At 35.7% G+C, this 18,361-nt stretch overlaps 1 protein-coding gene and 1 long non-coding RNA gene across 3 annotated transcripts in view; one reads left to right on the forward strand and one right to left on the reverse strand.

Moving 5' to 3' along the window:
* Nucleotides 1-18,361, forward strand: part of LOC113060912 (neuronal PAS domain-containing protein 3-like) — a 783,891-nt gene that overhangs the window by 462,844 nt on the left and 302,686 nt on the right. The gene's annotated exons all lie outside the window — the stretch shown is intronic.
* LOC113060939 (uncharacterized) lies at nt 15,640-17,928 on the reverse strand. Its single transcript, XR_003278313.1, has 3 exons — nt 17,744-17,928; nt 16,450-16,568; nt 15,640-16,325 (listed from the first exon to the last, which is right to left on the reverse strand). It is a non-coding gene; the product is annotated as an uncharacterized LOC113060939 (long non-coding RNA).

Below are 18,361 nucleotides of genomic sequence, written 5' to 3' on the forward strand. Positions count from 1 at the left end.
CCACATTTTAATAAGTTAAGCCTGGCTTATTCAATCAAAATGAAATGTCAAATAATATTAATTAACTTCAGGAATATTTGAAACGCAACAAAGGAAAAATATGATGTTGTCTTACTGTATTACAATTTAGCTACAAATTAATTTAACATTAATTGAATACAAAAATATTAAAATATTACTACATTATTTAACGTTTACTAATGATATTTTTCTGGTGTACAATAATAAAAATACTAAAAATGAATTATGTTTTAGTCTAATACAGAGGCTGGATGATGGGGAAAAACAATGAAATGAAATGTAGTTTCAAACTTTCATTTAACAAATTTAAACTGATTTCATGCAACAAAATTACAATAAAAATATTCAACAACTTTGTTGTATTAGCTAATTTTTATAAACTAAGAAGCAAAAATCTCATTTTGTTCATTCTCTGACCCTGAGCAGAATCTCCAGACCCGAAGCTCCACCGTGGTCCTGTAGTCATCCAGGGTCTGCTCCATCCATCCCAAAAATACTCTGAACATCAGCCCTCAGTTAATAGTGAAGAGCATCTCCATGCTGTAGCTTTACAGCTTCAAGAAACAAACACACACACAGACACACACACACACACACACACACACACACAGAGAGAGAGAGAGATATGTTAGAGCAAAATGTCACTCTTACCTTCCCAGCATTTATCATTCTGTCTCCTGTTTACAGAGAGGTGTAGCATTATTGGTGTTGCCTTCACCACTACAGCTTTGTTCACAGTTAGTCTCTCAGCTCTATTCTTCTCACACAGAGACTGACGTTAATATTAGGCTAGCACACATCACCCAGTGCTTATTCGTGTCTGAAACATCAAGCTGCAAGAGACAGTGAATATGATGACATCTAGTTTTTAGTTCACACAAGAAGGACAATTTGTGAGCAATTTTCTGTCTGCATTTGCATAAATTACCATTGCTCACCTGGTACCTTTACAGAAGTTGTTTTGATTGAAAGCGCTTACACATGTAAATGCCTTGATTTGAGTGAGATAATGTAGAAAGAAACTCATTTTAAGAGCTTATAGTATAAGCATTCAATGTGTCTATTTATGGCTAACAAAATTAGATTGTTTGAAAGCGCACACTGGAATAGCAAGTGATTACTTCATTCACAGAGAACACACTCATTAGATACAGAGGGCCATCTGTTTCCTAATATCACACCTGTTTCAGCCGCAGGTGGAGGGAATTAGGAATGGGCTCGAAGAAACTCCGTTTTTTCAGGAATCAGGAATGCTAGAATATCCTTGCGTTCGACTTCATAAATATGCAGCCTGTCAAGAGGAAATCTATAATTGGTTTACACTGTAACCATAGCGACCACCTGTCTCTAGTTGTAGAGCAGTAAAGGGACATGGTTGTTGCATTTGTTTTCCTTCTGATAGCCAAGCCTATCGTGCTCTGGTCCTCTTGTGTGTGAAGTGTGCTGAAATCATTCATCTGCCTTATGTTTACATTTATGCATTTAGCAGATGCTTTTATCCAAAGCGACTTACAGTGCAATCAGACTACTGTATATGTATTTTGTTTTTTTTTACCAGTATGTGTACTCCCTGGGAATTGAACCCACAACCTTTTGCACTACTAACGCAATTCCACTGAGCCACAGGGACATACCAGAAGAACAATTTGGGCGCACACACACACACACACACACACACACACACAGTCTTTGGACTCCTTATAAAGTCTGTTCTACACTAAATCTTGTTAAGTTCAAGAACTGCCTATTTAGACAGGAACAATGGAACAATGAGGAAAATGATTAATTCACATGAAAAAAGTTTGTCAGTATTTTTTTTAAATACATTTGTATTTTTATTAAGCAGGGATGCATTGCATTTCAGTGTGTAGTTTGCATCAGACGGTCGATGAGTGCATTTGTGGGAGGTCTGGCTGAATGCTTTATGAGACTGAGACTAGCACGTGTATGACTGTCTGCATTTGAGGAGGATAAAGACAAATTTGCGATCTTTTCACCAATTCTCCATTCATCATCTTAACAATAGCCCTCCACAGAGATATCAGCCAGTGTCATCAGACTTAATTAAGTGCAGACATGAAGACATGGAAAGTCGACCTGAAGTACAAATCTCCCTGTAATTATTCATTATTGGCATATTAATATCAGGATGTTTCAAAGTTGGAACATAATAACCTTTCTATATATACGCCAAAGGAATCAAGAAACAATAAGTCTCTTCTCATTAATTTGATCAAAAAATACAGTAATAATAGTAATACAGTAATATTGTGAAATATTATTACAATTTAAAATAACTGTTTTATTTTAATATACTTAAAAATGTAATTTATTTCTTTGATGTTAATTAATTGAAACAGACATTGAAACAGAAATATTTTGTAATATTATAGAGGTCTTTACTGTCACGTTTGATTAATGCATCTTTGCTGAATATAAGTATTCATTTCTTGAGAAGCAAATCATTTTAGAATGATTTCTGAAGGATCAGGGGGTTTTTAAATATTTTTTTTTATTATTTAATAATGTTTCACAGTATTGCTTATCAATTAAAGGCAGCATTGAGCATAAAGACGTCTTTTAAGAGATCATAAAGATTATACCCAACCTTTGACCGGTAGTGTACAAGTGGACTTCAGGGGACCTAAAGGCACACTAATGTAGAATATTTTTCCTTTAATAAAATGTGGCAGTGAACCTAGCCTGCTACAGCTCATCCTGTGTAAGGTCCCTCTCGGCTGATTGGACCTGTCTGAGAGAGCAGTACAGGTTGGCTCTGTTATAGTAGCATGTGCAGACAGCAGGTTGAGGCAGAGAGACTCACTGAAATCCTGCAGGCATTCGGGGAGCTTCCGCAGAAGAGCTAAGTGATGGCTCGGTTCAGGATGACAGACTCATCTAAGGGCAAAAGCTCAGCTTTAGTACTCACATGAATGTGTCGCAGAAAAAAATGAGACTCACTATATTTCTCAGCAGCTCTCGTCTAGAGAGACTCAAGAGAGTCAGTAGTGAATTGCTCAAACTGTCCATTGTAAAAGAAGAGGTTGGCAGCGTTGAAGTAAGCGAGGGAATATCCCGGGTTGAGGCTGATAGTGGTCTGTTAGTTCTTCATGGCACTAGATTTAACCCCCATGAACTGTTGGATCAGACCTCGGTTTGTAAAGAGCTGCTCTGCATGAAACTAAGTTACACTGAAAAGGATAAAGACAAGAGATATTATAGGAATAATTTACAAAAATGTACTTTCAATGTATGGAAAAGAGTGACCAAGACTAAATAACCGAATAAATAAATATATTCAGTGAAAAAATAAAATTGGGTTGGTAAGATTTGTTGATGTTTTTGAATAAAAAATACTATGTAGGCAGTAATATTGTAAAATTTTGCCACAATTTAAAATAATTGTTTTCTATTTGAATATATTTTAAATGTAATTTAGTCCTGTGATGAAAAGCTGAATTTTCAGCATCATTACTTCAATCTTCAGTGTCACATGATCCTTCAGAAATTATTCTTATATGCTGATTTCCTGCTCAAGACATATTTTTTTTATTATTATTATCAATACTGAAAACAATACTGTGCTGGATTGTATTTTGTAGAAACTGTCATACATTTTTGTTTTTCGTAATTATGTGATGAATAGAGATTTCAGAAGAACAGCATTTACTTGAATCAAACATTTCGTAACCACTTAAATTCATCCTTGCTAAATAAATGTATAAATTCCTTAGAACAAATATTTACTGACAACCTTTATAGCAGTGTTTATATCTTGCAGTGCTGCAAACATGCCTCCCATCTGTAGGCTGGTGACAGCTCTGCCTTCATACACCGGCCAGCATTTAGGGTTCACCTCTACAGTAAACTGATTCCAGACTCTCTGGAAGAATCCCAAAAGCTGCCACAGAGGACAAGACATTGACGTGGATTAGTGGAAATCAATAGACTTGAGAGGCAACAGGCTGTCTGCAAGATTATCAGAGAAAATGAGGGTCAGGATGAATACAAAAAGCAATCCGATACATCCTTGTTTGTTTTCTACTGTTGACTTGATTCCTGTGGTTTGTGGCTTGTGGCACTGGTCATTGGTACTTCTACATTTAATACACAAGAAAGGTTTCTTTTTAAAATGACAATGGAGCAACAAAGTCAGATAGAGTATGCATAGAGACATACCAGACAAACGAAAGTCTTGAATAGAGAATGCAGAAATGAATACCACCAAGGTTAATGAGGTTAAGATTTACCAAGCATAGATTATTTATAATATATCATTTCTCAAGCATTTGAAGAGATCGCTCAAGTTTTTGTAATGCAAAGTTTTTGTAGTTCTGTAATTGAGGAATTTTAAAATATCTAATGTTGTTGTCAAGAATTTATTGTCAGTTTTGATTATTTTCTTGTTATTTAGTGTCCTTCCTATAACAGACATATTTTGGATGCACTGGTTGCCTGCTGAAATTATTATATATATTACAAGACAACATTTTATAATAAAGCAATTTATGTATGACATAAAATCACAATACGCAACAGATAGAACAGGAAAGATTTTAATTTCCATCCAGCATATTAGCTGTCGAGAAGAGGATATTGTTGCATCTGAGAAGTTACAAATATTGATGCCTTAAATATTGAAGCTTATTTCCAACACAGAATAAAAAGAGGTTATTTTGAATTTCTCACAATTCTGACTTTCTTTTCCTCACAATTTTTAGTAAAAAAAAGTATTTGTGAGATATTAATTCTGACAAAAGTAGCAAATGCACTTACTCTGTTAAGGAAACAAGCTTGTTTTTGCCAATGAATACAAAAAAAAAAAAAAGCTAATTGTTACTTTTCACCTCAAATTGAAGGCTAACAATTCAGAATAAGACTTCTCTCCTCAGAATTGCAAGAAAAAAGAAAAAAAAATCAGAATTGTGAGAAAAAGTTACAATTTCCTTTTTCAATTTGTGGTAGAAATAAGCTTCCATACAAATACAACTGCAGCAAATGCAATTTATAATAAATAATGTTATCCATACAAAAAAAATCACAAATAAAATCTCTCTACTATCTCAGCTGGGTCCCTAGCCTTCAGTGAGATTAAAAAAGACTGTTTAAATCTCCAGTTTTTTAGATCTTTCTACTAAGGGGAAAAAACCCTCTATAGATTCAGAAGAGATCACAACAGTGCTCATTTTTGCCAGGATATAAAAGTCAAAATTCAGTGACATTTTACATTAAATTCTTCCAAGACCAAATTATCAGAGCTAGCATGCTATCCACAATCATTTGAGAGTGTTTTTTTTATTTCATTTTTTTTACTTTTCTATTTCTCTGAAGGAAGATTAAGAAGGATGTGGCTAGATACTTAAATGAAGCATTTGGGAACTTCTCTAAGCTATGAAAAGTTAAACATTATAAGTTAAGCTATGAAAGATCAACCTGAGGAAAATAAAAAGCAAGACAATTATTTTTATGCTACCTGTAAATTGTATGCCAGGCTAATGCGGGCACTTGAACAGAGTGGATTGAGATTCAGAGATGAGAGGAAGTCCCTCTGGGCTTGTTTCCTGGATTGATTGTTCCCATAATCCATGAGAACATTGCCTCTACCCACATGGGAATCTTGCAAGAAGGGATCAAGTCTTAAAGCTTGGCTATAAGCGTCCACAGCTTCACAGAAGCACAGAAAACAGACAAAGAAAGTAGACAGTTACACTCAGTGATGTGTCCTAATTCTGTTTGCACATGAATATTAGTTGTCTGCTTAATTATGAACTTTGCCTTGAATACTCTGTAAAAACGTCCCCTCTCTCTTGCTTTTCAACACTGAATTACAAGCTCTGCACCATTCCCAGCATGAACATTGCATTCACCCAGATGTCACAGTTTAAAAAAGGTAAAAAAAACACCCTGCAATTATAGTGAAGAGCCAATTATTTGAAAGTGCTCCTTTAAAGCAATGTACATGTCAACTTCTATGGATCTGAAAGCATGTTCTTTTTTTAAATGATAGTTCAGAGAGCAATGCGTCTCTTAAGAGAGCTACTAAGATATTTCATATTATATAGCCCATGTAAAAAGATGATAATTCCTGTCTGTCATTGGCTGTTAATCTGATACAAGTCGATTTGAGCACATTCTGGAAGCACAGCACCTTTTGAGTGTTGATCAATATAAATAACAGATACGCTTTGAATGCACCATTTAAATGCAGACCTGTCTGATAAGCCGCACACTTCACAGAGAGCTTATAACTATTCATAAATGTCATACAAGGTTTCAGGACACCATTAATAATAGTCTTTAGAGTGTTCTTCCACTCAAACTCATGCTTTCCATAAATCATCCAAAGGTTTGGGGTCAGTAAGTTTTTTTTTTACTTTTGAATACTCTTATTCAGAAATGATGGATTAATCAAAAGTGAAAGAAAATATATTTATAATGTTACAAAAGATTTATATTTCAAATAAATTGTTTTGAACTTTATATTCAACAAAACATCCTGATGTATCATGCCTTCCACAGTAAAAAAAAAATTTTTTGAATGGTAGTGTGTATATTTTAAGCTTATTGTGCCAACAGACATGATTACCCACAATTTATTTATTTATAATTTCATAATTCAGGCATAATATAGTTTAAATTTTTATCCTCTCAATAAAAGTTTTTTTTCCACCAAAATTTTCATTACTACTTCTTTTATAATAATTGCTACTGAAGTCAACTTAGCAAAAAAAAAAAAAAATCATATTCCAAAACGTTATTGTTATATTTAATGGCTAGTCTGACATTGAAATCAATTAAAAAAGGAATAAACTTATGTTTTGTCTCATTTTTTATTTCCAAAATACTGTATGTCTATTTATGGTCTTAAAACTGTGTTGTAAATGACATTTCATGTTGGCATTGAAAACAAGAATAGAGAAATATGAAAAACCTCACTATGAATCAAACTTCGTGATGAATGTGCTTTCGAAATCCTTGAGACAAACGGATTAAAGGCCTGATGCAAGCAATGCTTCTTATTTTCTTTCTTTATAACTGTGGCCTACCTGAAGGGCACTGTTATAGTCATTCAGCTCCACATAGAGAAGGCCACGGTTTATCAACACTTTCAGCTCAAGCCTTGTCTTACAGCCCAAGACCAGCGTAATGCTGTAGTCTCTGAGAGCCTTTAAGATTAAAGAGAAATAATGCAGAGGATGAGAACAACTATGCATTAAAATGCAAGTGCAGAAGTGCAGTTGTTATGAAAAATCATCCTGCATTCCTATATGTTTCTGTATGTATGATCATGCATGCATTGCTGATTTGAAAAAGCGGATGCAAAGCGGGGAAATGAAAAAAAAACGTCACCTGCTCATAATCCCGCAGCCCATGAAAACATACGTAACAGTTGTAGTAAGCAAATGAACAGGCTCTGTCCAAATGGATCGCCATTGTCAGATCCTCCTAGTAATAATGACTTATTTTAGTTGCTGTCTTTGGAGAAGTCTGTTTGGTGTTTTGCTGGTTTAGTTCTGCCAGACAGAGCTTGACTAAGATACACCCTGCATGAGTCTCGGACTCACTGTGAACCTGTTCTCCCTCATCAGCGTCCTCCCGAGAAGAATGAGGTGTGGAGGAGAAGGACACATATCGACCGCTTCCTAGAGACAGGCGATGGCATTGGCATAGTTCCCCAGGAGCGTTTGGACGACAGCTTGCTGGACTGGTGATAAACCCAGAGCTGTGACGGAAAGGAGGAGAGGGTTACAGCTGGGTCTAGTTGTCGTTATGGCAACATAAACCACAATTTCCTTCTAGGTTTACTTCACCTTCATTTGGGCAAACAAAATTTAATGATGCTCATTAAAAGATGGGGAGAGATAAGAGCTGAGACATTTCAGTAACTGAAAGTATGCTTGCAATTTGCTGGAGAGTAAAATTAATTGTATGCGATGATAACCTGTTTTCATTATTGCTGCGTACCATATACAGAGGGTAGCCAGGTCACTTCCCTCGAAAAGCTTTTCTCTATAGCAGACATCACCAATTAAAAACAATATAGCCTGTTGTCGTGGACCTAAGTCAAGGTTAGATTTTTAAATTAAGACAAATGAGGGACAGAAGTAAATTCCTTTCAGCAGGTTGCACTGATTTTTTTGTTTTTTTAGATCATGTCTACTTTCTATTTTCCTTTGTTGTTTATATATATATATATATATATATATATATATATATATATATATATATATATATATATATTATATATATATATATATATATACACATTAGTAGTATAAGAATCTTGAAGATTATGCTTTTGACCAGCCAATCCAGTTTCATATGTAAAACACCATCCTAGAGACAAAGGATCGTCAAAGTTCCCTCCAAAGGTACAATTCCTAATTGGCTCGATCCTGAAGGTATCCTTCAGACATCCTCACCCTTTGAATGAAATTATCAGTTATAACTGATGTGTCAAAGTGGTTAAATGACCAAAGGAATTAGGACAAAAAAATAAAATCAATTAATAAATAAAATAAATAAAATCTAATAAAATCACCAAATGCTATTAAAAAAATTATTACAGCCATATATTTAAAAAATATATACATAAATGTATCAAAACATATTTATAACAATTAATATTAAATATGTCTAACAGAACATTTTGAAAAATGTATATATTTTTAAAACAACATATATAAATTTACTTAAAGATATATAATATATTTACTTATATTTACTTTAAATAATTTATGCAAGTGAAATTGTAAGTGTGGTTGTTTAGAAAAGAAATAACACATCTCTTCCAACAAGCAGCTTGATTTGAAGTATTATTTATTACTGTAGCACAAACAGGTTTTGGTGTTTGTTTAAACTATAGACCTTAGTTGGCTTAGATGCCATATTGAATTTAACACAAATGAAAATGAGGCTTTGAGGGATAGACTTAAGTCTTTACAATGGCTTGTGCTACGTAAAGGTCGTAAAACAAGTCATTTTCACAATTCACAATTTATGTTGTGTTTAAAGACATTTTTCAGCTAAACAATCTTTTTTTTGTTAACAACAGTATAGTCTGTTGAATGCACTGCATTTCTATTCCTCAAAAACTTGATGAAATATGGTGATACCTCGATTGAGATATATAAACAATGGTATCAGTTTTATTTTAAATACATTGACAACACATTCCTTCATCTTTTTCTGAAGCACTCCAAATCATTCATATAACATTTGCTTACGTAGTAGTAGGCTCTGGGCTGGCATACGTGGGCTTTTACATAGGTGAGATCCTCCTTCAATGCATTACTGAACTTTTGATGGCCTCATAATGTCAGTCCATGTTCAGCAGACAGAGAAGTCCCAAACTGACGTGGGCAACAGCTGCAAAACTGCTGTGACTTAAGAGAGGTGCACACAGGAGAGATGATGACTCAGATTTCAATGATTTTAAATAATCTGCTCAGAGACTCTGTGTCACTTTTTACCAAAAATAGATTTTTTTTAAAGTAACTTTCAAAGAGTTTCAAGCTTCAATAAATGTATCCTCAACTATGGCATTCTGCACTGGTGCAACAAAAGAAAATGAAGATCTGTTTGTCAGAGAGTGGAGGAGGCTGGGATATCACCTGTCAAGTTTGATCACAGCTTCAAAGGCAGCCATAGCCTGCTGCCAGTGCCGAAGCGTAATGTAGACCAGAGCATGATTTAAAAATGCGCTTAGGTTTTCTGCACTGTCATTGATTAGAACTATAACACACACACACACATATACAGATAAATCACAGCTAATGAGAGGATGTGGCTTTGAAAGTTCTTGATTTTACTTCTCAGCACATGCATATGCTCTCTGAGGATCTCCAAGTACCACTTTCATTATCTGTGTCTGGCAACAATTTGCAGTGTAGGTTTGTAATACAGTTGCTCTGAGTGATGACGTGCACTGTGTGGCTTTACACAAAAGATCTAATTGATTTCTGCATTACTGCATTACGTATTTAATTCATTACTGCAACAGAGCATTAAAATAATGCTCAGTTACATTTACAAATGGTAAAAACAAATTCTGCTGATTTGCAAAAAAGGCCTAATGTTACCTGTTTTGATGGTGCTGACTAAAAAAAAAAAATTCGACAAAAACTTTCCATCACATACAGCCCCCCCCCCCCAAAAAAAATAAGAATGACTGTTCAAATTATATATTTATCAGCTTTAATGCACTTCTAAAAATAACAAAGCAGTCAAACAAAGTTTTGTATTCAACAACAACTTATTCAAAATCTATTATTTAAAGGGTAAATAACATACACAGTTTCACCTAATCTTGTGTTAATCTTGAGTACCTATAGAGTAGTACTGCACCCTTCATATATCCAAAATGTCTTTATTTTTATCATATTTATAAAAGAAAAATACAGCTTTCCGATTCTTTTCCGGAAGCTCTTGCCGAGCTCCTGGAGGCATGCCATGGGCGGAGCTATAATACTGATGTTTCGTGTTGTTTCCATTAACATATATTCACTTATGTGCTGATTTACAACAAAATACAGAAATCTGATGCAGTTGTACTTACATGAATGGGGTCTTTTATCACAGGGACGGTTCCATGTTTTAATAGCAGATGATGTGCAAATCCAGCGTCGACTTGAGCATTGATTATAAAACATTCGTCACTCAAATGACCAGAACACACAAACACACTTGATACACTCCGTTGCTGCCCCGGAAAAACAAACTGCATCCACTGTTCATGTAACGCTGGGTTCTTGGGGAAGCTGAACACGGTAAACTTTCCCTCGCATCCAAAAACACACTTATTTGGAGGCATTCTCGAACAACTCCTATGCAGCGCTGCTGACGATTTTGAAGCGCATTGATGTGCGCGGTCTCGCTCTCCTCTGGTTAATGTGTGCGCGGGCGCGCTTTTCCCAGAGAAATGCTCATATAAGGAGTTCCACTCTCGTCTACGTCATTAAATCCACTGGTTTTCCGGAAAAAAAAAACAGCCGAAACTTCTACCAACCCGGAAGTAAGATTTTCAGCACAGAAATTCTCAGTCATTCTTCTAAGTTATTTTTTTTTTACTTTGGCCATGTTTAGCATGAGAATCCATCTCTTTAACACTGTGAACAACTCTGAATACGTGAAACACCATTGTATCCCCTCTTTAACTTAAAATCTGCAAAATCAGGATTCATAATCATTCATACATATGAAAAACGGAGAGAACTGAACAAATAGTTGGTACCTGGCTCAAAGGAAGATAGAAATCATGTATTTGTGGCAATTTTTCTGGTGATTAAGGGCTAAAACAAGACATCTTCACCTTACAAATGGTTGCAGAAAGCCAAAATGTATTTTGTGTGAAAGTGTGACATGAAACGAGTGTTTTATTTCATTCAGCAAATATGATGCAGGGCAAGTGTAATTTATTCACATTAAATTAAATGCAAAGTGCTGCTGATATGTGGAACTTGCATCAACCCTGACAACGGATGACTGGTTTGTTGCAGTATTTATTTTGCTTCAAACACTGCAAAATATTGTGCTGATAAAGACACATGCCTTTGGTGTGAGAGACCTGGGATCGAATCCACTGTGAGACAGCAATGTGTCCCTGAGTAAGACACTTAACCCCTAGTTGCTCCAGAGGCGTGCGACCTCTGACATACAGTATATAGCAATTACAAGTCGCTTTGGATAAAAGCGTCAGCTAAATGAATAAATGTAAATAAATTAACGTAAAGTGCATTTTCTGCCAAGCATTTCCTCCATGGTACAATGTCGCAAAAATAGGCTTAGTGCCAAAGCTCTACTCATGCCTACACTCCTGTTACACAGCATCATTGTGCTTAGGTGGCCAGTGTGAAACACTTTACTGATGAAGCTGTTCAGTTTGCAGTAGACAACGCTGACAAAAATATTCCTCCAATCTTCAGAGATCAAAGGAGCAGATTACAGCTGCCAGAATCATATAAGATAAGACTTGATGGCTCTTATTTGTTCTGCTGGCTGAGTAGTGATATTATAAACATATGACCTGATTTAACAGATGCAGCTGCCTGCCATGGGATGTTATGAGAGTGGCCCCGTTGATAGTGCATAATTATGTGCATAAGAAATGACTTTCTTCAAAGATGTAGATCAAAGTCATGTAGACATATTATGAGAATATGGATTTCCCTCCCCAGACCATTTATGAAATCAAAGCTAAAAAAAAAAAGGGTCATTCAGAAATCTGCATGTATATGACATCACAATTAAAGGGGTCCTATTATGCTTTTTCCCCTCTTCAGCTTTAGTTAGTCTGTAATGTTGCTGTTCGAGCATAAAAAAAGTTACTCTGGCAAAGTAACAAAGTTCAAAGTTCAGTTCAAAGGGAGATATTTTATCTAACAGAAATCACTCTTTAAAAACTACAACGAGTGACTCGTTTGGACTACAACGCAGCTTTTCCAGGATTTGTGATATCACAAATATTGAGGAATGGGATGATGAGACCTGATTGAGCAACACTAGAGCAAATAAAAAGTGATATCACTATTTCAGAGACAGGCTAGCTCTCCCAAGGCAGATGAACTTATAGTGGCTACAACCATCCAGGTTTAAATTGCACTCAAATTGATTTGATATTGATGCAATATTTACACTGAAGCTCACAGCAGCTTCAGTCATGAAGGAGAATGACATTTCCCATACAGGCAATGGTGCCATTCACAACACTCACTGACCCAGCTAACCAATCACAGCACATTTTGTATTTCAGAAGGCGGGCCTTCATTTGATGCAGGAACTATTCAAGCTGTTCAGCATGGGGAGAGAGGTGTTGTAATAATGTAAAATATGTGAAAAAATAATGTGTTTTTCGAACAAACTAGTATGAGAGCATGTTCTAGTACACCCCAAAACAAAATCAAGACTTTGTAAAAGAGCATAATAGGACCTCTTTAATAGCTGACTGCTAATATCTGGACATTATCTGCTTTGTCTCAGATGTTTCTCCTAGAAGTCCTTAAGAAAAAAAACTACTGTCATACATTGATTATATTGAAGCTTGTTTCTGCCACAGGATGATAATAATAATAAAAGAGGTAAGAGGTAATCGTAAGTTTTTATCTCACAACTCTGAATTTATATCTCACAATATTTTTCTTCTTCTTGCAATTCTGAATCTATATAATTACGAGATGTTAACTCGTAATACTGAAATACAAGCAGAAACAGGCTACGGAGATCTCTCTCAGGAGGAATAAAACTGAGAAGCAGATGCAGTTCCATTGATGTTTATAAGAAGATGTGCGATATGAAAGACATAAAAGAGATCTTGTTTCAGGTTTTTTCTTTCCTTTGGGCTTCCTGAAGAAATCTTATGAAAAACACTCATGTGCAGAGGGGTTACCAGGATGTCATGTTTGGGGGGGCATTTGGCTTTTTTGGGGGGCAACATAAACAACTGAAAAAATTGAGCGCAAGATTAAGCTATAGCCTACTACACACAATCTGTTTTAGTGCATATCTTTTTCTAAGCCAGGAACCCAGAGGGCCCCTATTAGACTATAGGGCTGTCACATAAAAGTTGGTTAAACCCGGTCAACATTAATAATATGATGATGATATTATTATTATTATTCACAGATTCATATATAGAACAGATCACAGTGATTGCCTGATGATGAGTGACAGGTGTTTGTTTGTGAGAAGACTTGCTACACGAGTAAGCTTTTTTAAAATGAATCTGAAGTCACGTTTGTATAGACAAGAGGTAAATTAATTTGTTTCTTCTAAGCTGTTCCAGACGTAGGTGCTACCATAAATTCGCCAGTTAGCCTCTAAGTTTCTTTGTGAATGCGGCCCCAGGTAAAAAAAAAATGCATATGTTCATTTGAACAGTATGAGAACAGTATTTGAATGGTATTCTCTGGTTGTAAGTGGCTTGGGATAAAAGTGTCTGCTAAATGAATAAATATAAACATGTAGGCCTAGATAAAAGAAAACATTTTAGGCTACAGGGGGTAAGAAGAGTTGAAATAAAAGCTATTTTTGTGAAACTATAAGAATTGAGTTTATGATGTCATTAGCAGAGGCAACATAACTATTTTTAAACATGGTTTTATTTTTATTTTATTTGTTTATTTAATTTTATTTATGATTAGTGGTGCTTGCCATAGGCAAATGTAATTATTATTTTACGGGGCTGTGGAGTCTGTATGGGTTTGTTCTCCCTCAGCTAGGGGTGGGTTATATAATAAAAATCTAATAATTTTTTTTTAGAAATCATGATTTTATCCTGATTCTTTGTCATGTTGGTTTTTCTATTTTGCAAGCTGTTTGAGCATCACAGCCAAACTAATTTCCCTATTATAAAGCATTTTAAGGTAACAAAATATGAAAAAGTATGGGGGATATTTAGGCCAAAGTGCATGGGTGAAGATAAAAATCTTTGTCATTATTTTATCTTAGTTATTAAAAAATGAGAACAAAGATACACATTAAAAATACAGATATTATACAAACAAACTGTTTTATTTTCAGGTACAAGAGATGTATTTAGCAGGAGCATTAAAAAAAATAATGAACACATATAAAAATAAAACACTATATACACCTAAAGCAACTGTATTAAAGTTTTTTTTTTTTTCAGTCAAGAGTATTGAGTGATTTTTCTCTGTGGGTTTTGTGTTTTATTAACATTAAAGGAATAATTCACCCAAAAATTTTAATAGTGAAGAAAAAAACCTGAATGAGTTTCCTTCTTCTGCTAAACATAAGCGTTATTTTGAAGGTAGAAAACCAAACAGTTGCTGGTTCACAGTGACTTCCAGAGTATGTTACTATCAAAGTCAATGTGGACCAGCAACAGTTTGGTTACACAGATTCTTCAAAATATCTTCTTTTGTGTTCAGCACAAGAAAGAAGTTAATATAGGTTTTGGACAACATGTGAGTGTATAAACAATGACAGAAATTCAATTTTAGGGGGAACTATCCCTTTAATTCACACGGCAGCATGTACTGCCTACTGTCCCTTTAAGACATGATGCATGCATACAGACATGCATCCTCTTTCAGTTGTTTACTTTCATTATAGACATATCCAACTTAGTCAATACATAAACCTTGTTTGTTTCGACAGTATTAGAACAGAACATAACTTAGTAATCAGGCACAGTTTGAAGGGCTTTTTTCGTTTTCGTGTCGCGCTTTGTGCTTAGAAAAACCGAATGTCAGAAAAACACACGAATACAACTTTTAAATAAGCAGTAAGGATTAAAAAAAAATGTGAATAAGTGCAGTATCCTGTGAGAGTACCGCTAAGTTAACACTTATGTTAGTGTATTATATTAATTCCGTGGCGCCAGAACTGCAGCTGATAGAATGTGCGCTGCGGCACAATACAATATTTCTTCAAAAGCAGATCGTGGAGACATTTTTATCGTCCACAACCAAAAATATTAATATACTACCCTCGGCAGAAATCGCAGTCGCAAGTCGCAGAATTCTCAGACTTTCAAAAAACCCTGTTTCAGTCAAAATCACGATGTTCCGCTGTCAATGCACTTCGATCCCATACGCTGTTTTGGGGTGGCAACTGGAGTGGAAAAGCTCATTTGTGCTACCCTTGTGGACACGCCACTGCTCTAAGGATCTGCCAGGTAAACATTTCATTGGCGTTCTATTCTCACATGATGCACTTTTTCTGAGCCCATAAGCCTGAAGCGCGCGCGCACTGTCAAACAGCGCCAAACAGGATTTTCTATGGGTCAGACTTATCTGCTACTGATGGAAAAAAATGCACAAAACAATCAACTTTTAAATGTTTATTTATCATCAGAGGGACAGTCCGTTTCTCGGGGAGGCAGGGCTTATCCTAGGGGAGGCACTGCCTCCCCCAGCCTCCCCCTAGACACGCCCCTGCTCATGTGTAACTTTTGAATTGATTGTTGAACAACCGTGACTGGACCATCTGTCTAATCATCCTGCTTTCCAACAGAAAGTGTCAGACCTCAACATATTACTTAAAAACTCCCATGGGCATCAGTCTTCCTCAGGCCCCTCAAAATGTTAGCAAAGTAGGCTACTGTATCTTTATATTCAGAAATTTGAAAATTACACGTTTTCATGTCTTATATCAAACGTGCGTGTTACCAGATGTCCTGAGACCCCTTAAGGCCATATGAGGCATTATCTCCCTCAGCAGACACCCTCTGTGGTAAAACGCCACCAGCTACTGGGAGATCCAAGTGCACAGCCAGAGAAAAGTCCTCAATAGACATCTCAAACTAACCACCTTGGAAAAGATCCTTCCTTTGTATGTCCTGCCTAAGTGGAAAAACTGTAATTAGATTTACACATCAGCGCAGATGTAATGTAATTATATTTAGTGGAAATCAAACACTAAGCATGCTGAATGAGATTCATAATAAAAATCCATAATAATCCTGACCTGGCTGCAGCATTCCCAGGTTCTTGTTTTAGCAGTAAGGGGAAGTCTTCCAGCGTCTGCATCCATTTGGAGCTGTTGAAGTGCTGTATTACATCGATCCTTGAGTTGATGGTGAAAGTCTAGGGGGTCAAAAAAGATTTATGTTTTAAATCTTCCATGTTCCATATAAATTGTAATCACTGAGGGAATGATTAAGTGTTGTATAATCAGTTGTATAATCAGCATTATCAGCACTCATTTGTGAACTCAGATCTCAGATTTATATTTAGAGAGCATGATGTGCCTGCCAACTGTGTTCTGCTCAAATAAGCTTGGAAAAACTGACTAATTATGTCCAATAAACTAAATACCAGCTAAATATAGTGGTTAAAGTGTGCAAAAATAACACCTGGCAAACACTAATTCAGAAAGCCCATGCTTGCAATACAAAAAAAAGCACAGATTCCATTCAAACATTTTTTTTTTTTTACAAATCCATTTCCCACCTTCTCTCTGACCCTTACAGTTAAACGGACCATTAAGTGTCTCATTTTTGCTGCAGTGCTTTTAAGAAACATCCCCTTCACATATGAAAAGACAAACTGCCCTTTGCAGTTCTCTCATCTAGGATGATTTCGACTCGCCCAACAGCCTCTTTGCAATGCATGTATAAAAAAAATCATGCTGAAATGTGCTGCATAAACGGGAAATATCAGACTGCAGAAAGGATATTCAGGTGCTACACACAGCAAGGAACAATTTTGCACATTAAACTCTTTTAAATTGATGGGTTTTTGTTAAATGTGAGCCAAAATCATCACAATTAAAAGAACCAAAGACTTAAACTACTTCAGTCTGTGTGCATTGAATTTATTTAATACACGAGTTTCACATGAGTTGAATTAGTGAAATAAATTAACTTTTCCATGACATTCTAATTTATTGAAAAACACCTAAATATATATATATATATATATATATATATATATATATATATATATATATATATATATGTGTGTGTGTGTGTGTGTGTGTGTGTGTGTGTGTGTGTGTGTGTGTGTGTGTACCTGTTTCTTATAAACTGATTCTTACTTTCCTTAAATGGAGGAAGCTTAGTATTATGAATGCTGGAGTATGTCTATATTAGCACATCAAACTTTTTTATTTCAGAATATGACAGTCTTGTTTGGTTATGTGACCTTTAACCTTTCAGGTTCTGCTTTGTCCAATACAGAGGTCAGATAGCATACACTAGTATTGCATCAATGTCTTGTCTCCCTGCTGTCTGGTTATGTAAGTGGACTCATGCACACACCTGCATGCTTCTTGTTGTTCTTGACGATGACGTTTAGATCGTCCAGAGCTCTATCAGGGTCATTTCTCAGCAGGTAGATGCAGTGTCTGTGCCAGTAGGCATCCAGTAAATGAGGCTCCAGGGAGATGGCCTTTAAAAATAGAAAAACAACAGATCGATCATTAGTACACGATAAACTAAGCAGAAAATCAGGTCACATCTGTAGAACATTCTGTTTTAGTTTGTTTGGATAATGATTTCTGAAATTAACCATTTTGCAATGAGCCAACACTGAAAAATCTTATGAGCAGTAGTATAAGTTGAGCTTACCTTAACATGCATCACTAATAAAAGACAAGAAAATAAGGCTTACAGCATTGAGATCTTCAATGGCCTGGTTAAGATGACCAAGTTTGATGAAAGTGCTCCACGACGACACCAGTCGAAGGCACTGTGGTTTCTACATTCAGTCAAAGTTTGGGTCAGCTTGGCCACTTCGTGGTCTAAATCAGCTGCATTGATACCTTCATCCAAAACCAGTCTGTTCAGATCCTGGATCTCGTCCTGTGGAAGCTGGTTCTCCTCCAGACCATCATGGAAAGAGCCTACACTCTGGACATTTTCCAGAGGGAGAAAGAC

The sequence above is a fragment of the Carassius auratus genome, chromosome 42, assembly GCF_003368295.1.
Source record: "Carassius auratus strain Wakin chromosome 42, ASM336829v1, whole genome shotgun sequence".
Lineage (NCBI taxonomy): Eukaryota > Metazoa > Chordata > Actinopteri > Cypriniformes > Cyprinidae > Carassius > Carassius auratus.